The sequence below is a fragment of the Tinamus guttatus genome, unplaced genomic scaffold, assembly GCF_059628265.1.
Source record: "Tinamus guttatus ecotype Peru unplaced genomic scaffold, ASM5962826v1 Tinamus_guttatus_pri_ptg000058l, whole genome shotgun sequence".
NCBI lineage: Eukaryota > Metazoa > Chordata > Aves > Tinamiformes > Tinamidae > Tinamus > Tinamus guttatus.
The window spans coordinates 4874999-4888673 of NW_028288592.1; the positions used below are offsets into that span (position 1 = coordinate 4874999).

Consider the following 13675-nt stretch of genomic DNA (forward strand, 5'->3'; position numbering starts at 1 on the left):
GTAAGATAATGGACTTGGGAAATGAGTAAACACTCCCGTGCTCCCTGCTTTGTGCTTGAGTGACTTGATGACAAGGGCAGAGCAAGGTGAGAATTTAAACAGGACTACAGGAAAAAAGACAAAGCCTCGCAACAACATAATGTGAGTGGGAGTTCACTAGTTGGTGTTGTTGGAATGCACATAATCAGGTCCGCCGGAGAGGTTTTTCAGAAATGGAAGAATTTCAACTTCTAATATTTAAAAGCTACCATAATTAATGAGCTTTTATTTTTTTTTACCCCTTTAATTCATTTGAAATAAAATGTAAATCTTGCATAAGTCAAAGATAATCGGTTTCAAAACTTAACTGGTTACAAGATTGCTCTGCATTACACCCTTTGATAATATTTCACCTTAGATTTCCATTTTACCAAAGAGATCTGGAATGATATTGTAAGCTGAGCTGTAAAATCCTGATGCATTGCTAGAAACTTTACCCAAAAATATACTTGGAGTTTGTGTGCAGCTACTTTATGCTGCATTTTGTGAACTTTCCTAAATAGGCTGTAGCCTCTGTGTGTTTAGGAATTACTGAAGGCAGGACAAAATGACACTTAATAGCAATAATATTATTTAACAAATCTTGGACAGAGGCCCGAAAGTGTGTTTATTACTGTTAATGAAGTCTTTTCTCAGCCTTTTCACTGGCCATCTTAGACTGACTCATTCATCTCAGTGGCCTAGATTTTTAGATCTTGAAATGCTTTTCATCCAATATTTGTGTCACTGTTGCTAATTACTCATTAGCTTTTTTTTTTTAAAAAAAAAAAAAAAACCTGTAGCCACTTAAAAAAAAAGTTAGGATTAGATAAATAGAATCATTTTTAAAGTAATTTTTAATGTACTTGTATTTCAGGATATTTTACATTTTTTGATTAATTATTTTAGGAAAAAATGCTTTTATAAAGATCTGTATGAGAATTACAAAAGTATGGGCTTCAGAAGCATGTGATTTATATTCACCCACATTTATTAAAATAATGATTTTCTTCAGAGAGACAAAAACCCTAAGTAAACCCTAAGTCTAATTGTACGTTGGTCTGAATGCAGTAGGGTCTATACAAAATCTATATAGCTTCCAACTGAGCTAAGTTCAAACTCTGGACTTCTCAGCTTATTTTTTTCCTTTTTTTTTCAGTATTTGACACACTATTTCTCATCAGTGTTTAAGAGAATTTTTAGGTTTTCCTTGGAGTATCTTTCATTTAGAAATATCCAAGAAATATTCATAACAACTTAGCCTGTTAATACGTACTGATTTTGAGAAAGCTCTTCTGATTTCTTGTAGAGTAAGTTTTATGATATCTCTGACAACGTAGAACAGAGCAAAGGAAACGGAACTAGAGAAAATTTTCTTGCAGTGGCTTGATAAAGCTGCAATCCACGTTTACACAATTAGGCATTTTCTTAAATGTTATATCAGATTCTTAGCTCATATTGGTGGTATTGCAGCAATGAAGTAAACAGTATTACTCCAGGCTTTTCAGTCAGTTTCTTTAATTTTAGAGCTAAATATGTCTACGTTTGATCTTAGATAAATGGAAAATGTCTGCTCTTCATTAAATTTTTCTGTTTAAGTGCTTTTTTTTTCACTTTACGTAATTACTTAGTGTCGGGAAGCTGGTTGAGGAACAGAGGTGCTGATAAATGTTAGCATAATATTGTGTAACATATAGAGTTACCGATATTGTCATTTCCTTCCTCACTGTAGATTATTTCCCAGTTAGATCTCAGCTCACTAGTGCTTGTGCATGAATACACCTCCAGCAATCTGGGGTGTATTTATGCATGTGTGTGCCTGTACAAAGGATCAGCTTGATGGATTGTCTTGCATTCTTATCATCTTCGGCACGGCAGCTACCATCTTTCCTCTTCAGGGCAAGACGTTTACTCTTCGAACAGTGCATGGAATTGGGGCAACACTGTGCTGTAAAACAGAATGAGCAATTCTGTAATTAGGGCGTCAGTCCAGTGAATGGTGTCTTCACTTCTGCTTTGGAATATGTACAAATTCTCTGTTAGGAAAATAAAGGTGAACGGACTTGATGGTAACATTTGTGTTTCTTGCCTTCCCGTGTACTGGATGCTACCAACAAAGGCATGCAGGAAAGAAGCCACTTGAACCATGAGTGCCCACCCAAATGCAAATTGTTCTGCTATCAAGTAGAGCTGCTCACTTGTAATAAAATAATCACTCTTTCATCACTTTTTGGTGTACTTCCAGTCAGAATATTAAAATATACACAGTTGGAAACACTACCTCTTTTCCCTTTAACTAATGCATGCATTAGTTCCTCATCATGCTCATCCTCATGTTGAGGAATGTCTGAAAAGGTTAGTGGAAGGGGAACAGCCAAACCAGCCATACGGCTAGGTCATCATTTTCATGTCTTTTGTTTAGTAGGTAACTTATTTGTTTTACAGTCACTTCAACAGAGACCATTTCTCCTGTGAATTTGGTTATACTTTTGTTATAATTTTCCTTCCTGAGTTTTCAAGTCCTTCCCTTCTCACTTAAAGCTCACTTAAAAGGAGTTTTGATACAGTTTGGTATCTCCACCTGTCCTTGAGAGGTCATCCTTGTCTGTTCAAGTTCTAAAACTCAGGTTTTGGATTTAGCTTTTAGCTACGGACATGTCAGTCCGTCTGGATGTGTTTCAGTTTCATATGAGAGCTAAACTCATAGAAAGCTTCTGTTCAGAACCATGGTGGATAGTTTTGCACCTGTAAACCAGTGATGGATTTGCTTTGGCCCCTTGTTTTACTTGTTACAATAAAATGTGCTACTCCTCTTTCATGTAACCAAGTTGCATGTCATTTTTGCAATGTGCTTTTACTTGCATATTCAGAATGACATGATGTTAACTATACAAAGCATTATGTTCTTATATTACTTTAAATTAGATAATAATTTCTACTTGGAGATTCAAACATTCTGTATTCCTTGTCACCTTCTTCTGTCTCCTTTGAAAAAAAATGAAAGGGAGAGAAAAAGAGAGAGAAAAAGATACATGACAAAAACTAGGTATTTCTGAATGCAATAGAAGTGTAAAGTAGTCTAAAGTAAATTTAAACTGATAGAGACTGTACTGGAAATAAAAGCAGTCAATAGGAATTAAAAAGAGCTTTCCAAATCCGGAATTAATTAATCTGATATTTTTTATTATATTCCACATTCTCATATCTTATGAAGGTATTTAATTATATATGTCCAGTTGGTGACAAACATTTATGATGTGAAGACAAGCATTTCAGAGTGAAAGAAAGTCTAATACTTCAGGCCAGAGGAAATTTTTTTTTTTTTCATTTTTTTTCCTGAGATGTTGGGTGGAAGGGGTAAAAATGGAAAGCAAACTGGTATTCTGATAATGTCTATTTCATAGTTGCTTTCTGCTGGCCTTGGATATATTATTTTTACCAAGGCATCCTATTTGTTTTCTATTTTGAAAGCTACAGTAGTTGCTATAAAAAGGTTAAATTTGCAAGCACTTATCACACAGCAGTAACTGAGATCTCCCACTCACTTCCTATTTGAAGTACAGGAAAAAAAAAAAGGAAAAAAAAAACTGTGATTGCTGTTGGCAAATGAAGACTTTTAAAACGGTACCCACTGTATCTTCAGTTAGAAATGTTCCTATATCTTTATAGAGAAAGGGGGGAGAAGGGGCATGCTGACTTGCTAAGAAATGTTTGATTAATATGTAAAGTAATCTGTTCCTGAAGAAACCTATTCCTGAAGGAACTGTGCAGCATACATAAATCCCTGTATTTCTCTGGCTTTGGATATGTTTATCATTGTGTTTGTGGTACACATAGGTAGATTAATAGATACATACATAGTATCCTACGTACTTATTGCTTTAAGCTATTACATGTTCAAACAGATGTTGAAGCAAAGATTAGCCTTTTTTTTTGCATGTGCTAGTGTGCAAACCTTTTAAAGGCATCTATGAATTATTGCTTTGGTTCAGCATGAGTGCAGTAAGAAGAAATGTACCTCATCTGTAATACACTGTGTAGACTAATATCAGCTTCTTTTTTCTTATATTGCAGTGAGATATTGATCTGGTAAAATGGTACCATATTGGAGCTGTCTGTTGTGGTATTCATCATGCTGTCACATCCCTAGTGCCTTGGAGTTATTGAAAAGCAGAATTGAGGGAGTTCTGTCATTGTGTGTTGCAATCCATTCATGAGAAAGTTCACTAAAACATTTGAAGTAGTATCCTCGTCCCTTCTTTACTTCTAGGGAGGGTTGTTTCACTTGGGTTTTTTTTGTGACACAGAACCCTCTGTTTCATGCACGGTGCTGTTAATAGATTTGGCTACCTCTTCTCAGGCGTCTTTCCCTTGTATAACATTTGTTCTTTAGTCAAAGCTCACACCTGCTCCTTTACTGATGCTGATGCATTTGGGTTCTGTCCTCTGGGAGTAATATATCTGAGAGCTGTGGCTTCATTGCCCTCATGCTTTTATCTGATAGCTGTGAGAAGGTAAACGATGAACTTTTATATGTAGAAAGCTTTTAGTTCCTTCCCACACTGAAGTATCAGTTAATGTTAAAAGAGCTTTCAAAAATATATAAAGATACTGTCAATCTGCACTGAGTAGATTAAACAGTTTGAATGAATTATTTTTGTTTTGGAGTCTGCCTGGCAACCTGATGATGAATTTAGAAGGATGTCATGTTTTCTGTAGGGCCATGATGAAAGAGGGATTTATTTATACATATAAGCAACAATCTAACTATTTAGCCCAGCTACAGTAAAGGTCCGCTCTGTGGTTACAACCCCCTGGCTTCCATAGTTTATATATAAAAACTGTAAATAATCACCCCCAGTTGAAATTTAGTATATAAAAGATTAGAAGAGGCGTAACTAAAATGTCACTTGCCAATTAAAAAAAAAAAAAAAAAGAAAAAAGAAAAAATGAAGAGAAAGTGTGGAAATTACAGGTTGGCTTTATCTTGCAAGGGGCTAAGGACAACTACTGACTGTCTGTGGGCTCATAACTACAGTCAGCTGTATTGGGAACTAGGGATATTCATCAGTTTTCTGAATTGGTCTCAAATTCTTCAGGTTTTAAACTACATCAATATTTCTTTCTTTCTTTTTATTCAAGAATTTAAGAAATGAAAAATCAGAACACCTTTGCCAATTCCTTTAGCTAGTAAATTATGTTAGAGCTGTTGGAATTTAAATAGGCATTGCTGGTTTCATATTTTAGTGAGAATTTATAATGTGCTTTGATATTGGTGCAAAACTGAATATGTATTATGGATTTGTAAATAGCCAAATGTGCAGTATTTTTAATACACAGCCACAGCATGCTCCACAGTTGCTTACAAGGAGCCTTCTGTGCTGTTATGATGTATGACTTGAATGCATATTAAGGTTTATCCATGTTCGGTGTACTATTCTTACAATGTCCATTAACTTGACAGGAGTTGCAGGAAGGCATAGAATTCACAGCACATTGGCATTATTTCTTTAGTAATCTATTTGCTTCTTTTTTCCTCCCCTTAAAAATTGCTTCTTTAAGTCATAAAGCAAAATGAAATCTGATCTGAAATCCTCAGAAGAAAGAAAATTAAATTTAGGAATGAAAGTACATTCTTGCGACAGGCCAACCTAGGGTGGCTGGGTGCCTCTTCAGAATATAACTACTGGCTCAAGTTATCATATATAATGTTGTTGATTTATATAGCCCAGCTTCATCTAAGATAGCAGGCTGAAAAAATTAACACCGGAGCTTCTGCAGACTCTTCTGTGTCCTTCCAATTGGATGTGTTTAGGTATATTATTATAAACTCTTGATTCCTGCAGCCTCTGGGGAGAGAGATATTTAGCTTAATCTTTTTGTAGTACCTATTTTAGTGAGCATTACTAAGGGGTAGTTTATTTTGAAATTTCCAAGACTTTTCCTACCCTGTTCTCCTTTAGATGAACTTTAATGCCTCCTCTTTACCATTCATCTCTGCTTTATCAAGATGATTCTTTCTTAAAAAAAAAAAAAATCCTTCAAGGACCTGCCTAATTGCCTTCACCCAAGATCTCCCAGTGTTGTTCATTCTACTGTGTCTGTTTCCAAGAACTGTTTCTGTACGTTCTTTCACACCTCCCTGGCTGCCTCCAACCCTCTCCTGCATGGTCTGCAAAGCCCAGCATTACCACCGTCAAGTTTTCCCTGCTCCAGTCCTACCCCTGATGACTGTGGGTTCCCAGAACCGTCTCTCTTTTGGTGCTCAAGTCAAGACTGACTTGTCTCTGGGGAAATGGGGAGGCTAAATCCTGGCAGGGCGGACAGTGCAACAGCACCTGGAAGCTGATATGGGAGGAATAAAGAAAGACTGAACTGCAGGGAAAGGATTAACTGCAGGGAACTCAGCATTAAACTTAAAATGAAAAAGGCCCGGTCCCTCAGAATAAAACGAGTGAAGCTAATAAGACCTGTGCTTCTCAATATTGCAACCTTTTTTTTTTTTTTTTTTTTGTGGAGATATTATTCTTCTTTCCCCCTCCCCTGCTTCATCTGTCATTGTCTTTTTATATGTATGCTGTCCGGAAATGTGTCTTCATCTGTGTTTGGAAAACATCTAGCATACTGTGGGGTGTTATCACAGTGTAAAAAATAACTCCCAGGACAAGATTCTATTGCTGTATTTATAACTGATTTCAGGGGAAGGAGGATCAGGTTCATTCTTTATGGCTTTTTCACCATGTCTGTATATTGAAGACATTTGATTTACTTAACATATGGCAAACCGAACTGTTGGGCATATTGGGAAAAATATGTGAAACTACTTTTGAAATGTTGCAAATGTGTTTGGAGACCTTTGTGCCACATAGTGCATTTCTGTTGTTATTCAATTACTCTGGCTTATTTTTTTTCTCTTTCTTTTAAGCCCATATACATCATTATTTGCATTTTTTTTAATCTTAGAAAATATATGTCTTTTCAGAAAATGTGTTATGTACATTAACGAAATATTTCTATCCATCCATGAGTGACAATGATTTCCATCTCTTTAGCTAATCTACTCAGCTTCTAAGTTTTTCTTTTACCCAATGAAAATGTGTATGCTGCAATAATGAAATAATTTCCATGTCCTATAGAGTATTTATATCAACAAGACCTTCACTTATTAGAAAGGGCAGAGTAGTAATGCTTTTGGCAAAGCCATTATTGTGGTATTGGTATTCACTAGAAAGGACAGAATTAGAACAACACTGTCCTCCATAAACAATTCCAATTTGATCTGTGTACATGATAAAATCTTGGCTTCTCAATGCATTTAGGTGCTGTCATAGCTGTTGTTGCCAAATAAGAATGCAGTGTGATGTTATTATAGTAAACAGCACTTAAGCACAGCTGGCAGAATTGATCAGGGCCACATTAGAGTGAACTTCAGCAGATGACTGACGCAGCAGAAACAATAACTGAATATGCAAACAGTTCTTGCAATGAATGCTCTGGGGACCAGGCACCATTATTTTTGACTTTGAACAGGGAAAAGGGGCAGATTTGTAACCTCCTTCCACACAAAAGGGTTCTGGGTATTCTGTAAACATCTGACTGCCATTTATAATGGTACCTAGTTACAAAGCAAAACTCTACACTCCCTTGACTATTTACATTTCATTAATTATTAAAGAAAAAAACATAAATATCAGATAAGTTTGTTTAATGTTTCACACAGGAGTTTTTTTCTTTTGCTAGAAAAGCCTTTTCTCAATTAATGTTAATCATCCAGGACTTCCTGTTTAAATTGCACAGAAATGCGTGTTAGCCTCAGTGAGGGCTTTTTTTCCCCTTCTAATTATTGTGAGAGCTAATTATGTGACCACATATTGCTATTCTTTTATTGTAATAATTTGGATTAGCAAAAATAAACAGAGGATAAATAGTCTATGAACTCCATTCTTGCACAATGCAAATCAGAACTTCTCTGCAAATCTTGGTAATTTGCACGCTGCACATTACCAAAATATTTAAAATGTGTGTAAACAGCTATTCGTGTTTGTATCTTTGCATTGCACAGTGTCATCTTCTGATTTGTTTGACTGTAAAAAATTAACAACATCCCCCCACCCCAGCAATGCAATCCAAAACATGCATTAGGAAACATTTTTTTTTTAATCTTCTTAACTGAAAATGCATTGGATAATAACATTTACATTGTCTCCCTGTATATATTTTAAAAGTTTTTTCTTCAGATAAGATGCATTTTAAAAATGAATGTGATTAAAACAGAGAGGGAAGAAAAAAGAAGTATTAAATGAATAGGTAAAACTGCCTTAGCAAGGCCCCGTGAAATGTTTAAATTTTATACCAGCCATCCAGCAGAAGCGTCTGTGGTTAGAAGCTGTGCTGAGGTGTTTACTTAAGTGTTGTGTGCTATCAGAAAGCGGGGACCCAGCTGGGGACAGCTTCCTAGCCCAGTGGCACGAGCTCTGTTAGGAGAGGCTGCCAGCTCTGTGTCAGCTCCAAAATTAGACTCAGACACAGACTGGAGCCTCGCAGAGTGCCTGGGAAGTTCTAGTAACAGGGGTTAGATTATCTTGTTTATTCATTAACATCCTAGGATAACCCTTCCTGCGCTTTCCACTCATGTACACATGCACACTTTCTCATTCTTTTTACTTTATTATTATTATTATTATTATTGCTATTATCCTCTGAATTTGAGAGAGAAGTTACAGGGAAGGTGTAGCTCATAACTTCAAATTTGTCATGTCAGAAATGGGGTATACTATATAACACACAAGGATTGCCCCCGAGTAAATGCCCCAAATTTGGGGTCATTTTCTGTAGTTTCCCTCCGCAATGATAATATCTATCATTCCCCCACAAGCAATTTTATACAGGTGTCATATTCTTATTAATGATGAAGAAACCTTTGACCTAACCTCCTCACCTTAGTTGAATTTCACAACATTTTGTGGTATAAAACTTAGTCATCAAAAGATAAACTGCAAATAGATGAGTTCTAAACTTCTAGAAACAGTTGCACAGTGCTGTAAAATGATCAAACATCTCAAGCCTTGTAGGCTGGAAGTTGTGTCTGGGGTCCCAAAGACAGACCTTTCTAAAAGTGTTAAACAGCATGTGTGGCAAATGGATGGAGCCTCTGACCTTTGGATGGAAGCAATGCTCATTTGGGAAAGGAGAAAAGCAGTTACTGGAGTTGCAGAGCTATTTCTGAATGAAAGTTTAATTGGAGGGAAAAAAAAACAACAAAATGAAACTACTCTAATTCAGGATTTCTTTGGGCTGTCAACTGTGCCTGTGGTTTTGGGACTGAAGCAATCTAAAATCCTGGGAGGTTTCTCTTGCCAAGAGTTTGTTTCTGCTTTCCAAAGGCACACTTAGTGTTTTAACAATGAAATTTCACAACACCTTACAGATTCTTTTAGCATGAACTCAGCCTTTTTTTAGCTGAATTTTTGCATAAGTAAAGAAAAAATACTGTATTCTCACAATTTAAGGACCTTGGTCATCTTTTCGCTTTAAAAATTTTAAGTATTCTGAGGTATAAGAGTGCTTTCCTTGGGATGGGAAGCTTATTGGATGTGCTTGCTATGCATTCTCCCTTAAAGCTATGACTTATTCCTCTAATATGAATCACTTAAGAATATACTTTATTACAGACTTCTTGCAGGCTCAGCACTAGCTCACATCACAGAAAGAGAGTCTCTTCAGAGCAGGCAGCTATTTATCCAAAGTGTTTCTCAGAAACTTTTATATAAGCATTCATCACACAGAAGCTCTCAAAGTCCTTGCTCTCAGCTAGAAAAAGAGTCCTTCATGTCACTATATTAGGCTCAGGTTTGTCATAGTCTAGAGATACGTGTAGTCATTTGGGAAAAGGTGATATGTGGATTGCTTTCTAGTGATATGTAAAACAAAGTTTGTGCTGTATGACTTTTTTCTGTTATATATAAGGTTTGCATATTAGATCGCTAACTATGCAAAGTTAATTTGATAACTGCTGTGTGAGTGCAAACATACATATTTGTATGTTTCATTTCCACAGATACATTCCTTGTATTCCTGAAATATGGCCTTCCCACATTGGAGAAACTCCTCAGTTTCAAAATCCTTTTTTTTCATGTGCAGGAAATTCAGGGGAAGGTTTGCCTCTCACTGTCTGTGCTCTTTTAGGGCTTTCATTGACAAAGGGGAAATGTACATTTTTTTAATACTGAACCCCTTGTTATTAACTAACTAAACTAAGTATGATTCAACAGACACAAACATATAACATTGTATTATGCAAGGTTCTCATAGGCTGAAAGAAAGCCTACAAATCTGTTCTTCAGTTTCCTTAATCAAGTGTCTGATTGTGGGGCATTTTAGTTGGACCTTTGATGTCTATATACGACTGTTTCATCACCCAAAATGTCAAATAAAGTTCCAATAGGTCGAAAATTCATAGAATTGTTCATTTCCACTGGAAATAGAAGATGTCTGTTTGCACTGGCGCTGGTAGGGCTGTCCTGGTAACAAGTAGTAGAGCAGAATGGTGTTGAACTTAGGAGCTAATGCAGTTGATCTGTTGGTCTTACAATTGCACCATCATTGCCCAAGTTTGTCCTTTGTCTGATGAATGTGAATGCTGCAAATCTTATAAAACACAAAACCATGGGTTTGTTGCCTTTTTTTTTGTTTAAATTACTTCTTTTTTTTTTTTTTGGTCCAATCTATGAGAGAGGTGGAGAGTGCCCAGGTGTTCAGATGCTTTGGGGTTCTTCCGTGTTGAAAAATCAAAACTGACTGCATCTTTTTGCTTTCCACTGACATTTGTTAATACCTTCTACTGACATTTTGTATAGAGAAAACCAAGCTGATCTATCCTGGCAAAAGGTAATTTATTATGGCTGGACCAGAACATTGATTTGTCCTTAATGTAAAGCCAGGAAGCGATGCGTTTTCCTGGTTTAACTTGCATGTTTTTTTTCTCACTAAAAGGGTCCAGCGCTCATGTTACAAGTTCAACATCGGTATCATTTGCTTTTTTTGGCAGGTCCTGTAATGACAGCTGACAGTTGGAAGCTTAACTGGGTAAAAGTACTAATCTCTTCAGTAGTTCAAGTTCCCATAAATATTAAGTTAGTCAATTTTATCTGCCTTTCCTTCATTATTGGATCTATGATCAAATTAAAGTAATAAAATCCATGTCCATTATGCTATTTTGTCGTCTAATTTTGATTGCCAGTATAGATACAGCCCACATAGACAAATGCTTATGAAACTCTAAATGAAATTCTTACTTTGTTTTTCTGAAAGCTTTTTTTTCCAATTTTGAATGGCTTAAATTTTACCTCTCTCCTCAAAACTAGCTTATGCATTTTTTTTTAATAATTATGCCAATCCAATTTATGAATGTCAATGAAGTGAACAGGACTTTTGCCCTTGGCTGCAACAGAGAAAAATGGATTGAATGAGTGCATTGTTATGATCAATGAAAATAGCTATCACTGATCTGGTAGAGGATCAGCTGCATTCTGTTTTTGAAGCTGCCTCTGCTGGATCTAGGCTTAAGTGTCTCAAATTTTCAGAAGTCCAGAATAATATGTGAATGTCTACCACTTTTGAATGAAATATCTCTTTGTTAAATTCTTATCTTTAGTTCACTTTATGGGGTAAAAAACAAACAAAACAAACAAACCTCTATTTACTCTTTTCTTTTTTTGGGGGGGTATGTTGTTAAAGAAAACAAAGACAACAAATTAATTTGATCTGATTCTGCTCTCCGTTAGCCCTCTGGATATTGGCAAGGGCATGACTACTGTTAATAAAATTCTGAAAGTTCAATAAAAGATAATTGAGCCCATTTTTATAACACTGATGGAAAGGCTGTCTTGAAAAAACTCAGCTATTTTAGAAGTATGGAAGTGACTGGTTTTTTTTCTGATGCAACATTTCCACACAAACAGTTTTTTCAAAGAGAGAATGTTTATGACATACTGGAACACAGTGATGCTGAAACTAGATAATGTAACATTTAATAATTTCAGAAATGCATATTTAGATAATGGAATATGACAGCTGGTGATATTACAGTCTCTTTCATCAGTCCCAGAAGTACCAGGATGGTTCAGGAAGTAGTTTTATTTATTTATTTTTCTTTTAACAGATATAAATAAAAAAGGTAGTTCAGTTCACATTAAAAATAAACACTTTTCATCTATTTTTACCTTATGTACACATTACTCTTCTATTTACATATGTCAGGCCATTTTAATATACTATGCTGTAGTGAATAAAGTGTAGTTTCCATGTGCTATAGTAAGAAGGACTGTTTTCTTCCTGTTTGCTTTTGAAGGAGGAAATTCCCTGCTTATATAGGCTACAATATTTCTGTTTTTAACTTTGTACCATTCTACATATCGTTAGGTAATTTTTGATATTTTGCTTTAAAATGCTGGTCTTAGTTTTAGGATATGCACCATTCCATTTAACTTTTGTGTGGCAAAAACCCTACAAGCACTTTTTAAAAGGTGTTTCCTCTTTTTAAGATGTAGGAAGCGAGTAGCAGGATGGGAGCTTTTGCTTAAGTATGTTAGTAAGAATCCTTTACCTCATTTGTCAAATTAACAAACAATAATGTAAGATTAAACTATGGGATGGTACAGATTGACCTTTGTAAGCTAAGTCTAATAACATCTGTGCATCCTAAAATTATTAAATATGCTTCTGTGCGGCCTTCTAGGGCACATGCTCACAGAAAAAAAAAAAAAGAAAATTTATGAATAAAAAGTCAGCATTGGCTGGAATGCTGGCATTTTTGCATTGGAGAAGGCTGCTCCTTCCTGCCTTCCGTTCTCATGTCATGTAAGGAAAGGGGTCGCAGGCCCACCTGGTCTCTTATGCTCCAGTATTTGCAGTAGCAGCTGCTCAGGATGTAGATCCTTCCGCTGTTGAGCACACTCAAGCAATCAGTGATTTATGAACTTCCAGGCCTGAATCTTGATTGTCTTGTCTTAAGTGGCCTTGCTGTCCCAAGTCTCTTTTGGACCTGGAGTGGCGTTCGCTTGTCAAAGCATCCTGTGGCATTGAGTTCTGTGGTTTCATCATGTGCTGTTGAAATCAGTGTTTCCTCAGTTTGCCTCCAACCTGTTGCCTGACGACTTCAATAGGTGATCTCCACTTCTTATGAAAAAATAGATCTCTTGCAGTATTTTGCACCTTGCTCCTAATTTTATGGCCTCTTGTCTTCTCTAATCATTCTATTTGTTCTTCTTTGCTGTCTTTTCTTGTTTCACCATATAGTTTTAAAGATGGTATCATCAGAACTGTATAAGTCTGTATATGGTCTGTAGGTTAGTTTACACTCTATTGAAATCATAAATCTCACCACATGCAAGTTACAGCCCTGTTTCACAGTGTCAAGGATTATGGAAAAAATATTTTTATATAGAAGCAGACAGTATATCCCCCATACTTGCATAAGTAAGCTTGAAAATGTGAACGGGCTGCAGATTGAATATTTTAGCACTTAAAGGTGAATAAAAATAACCTAGATTGCTGTGGTTAATTGTTAATTCTGTAGTTTGGATTTGAGCTTTTGAAGGCAGCCTTTGTTTGTGTTGCTGATTCATTTCAAGTGTTGGAGGAAGGCGAGGATTTGAAT

The 13675-nt window shown here is 36.0% G+C and overlaps 1 protein-coding gene across 4 annotated transcripts in view; it reads left to right on the forward strand.

The window, feature by feature from the left end:
• DACH1 (dachshund family transcription factor 1) overlaps positions 1–13675 on the forward strand; it is a 346806-nt gene that overhangs the window by 91187 nt on the left and 241944 nt on the right. The gene's annotated exons all lie outside the window — the stretch shown is intronic.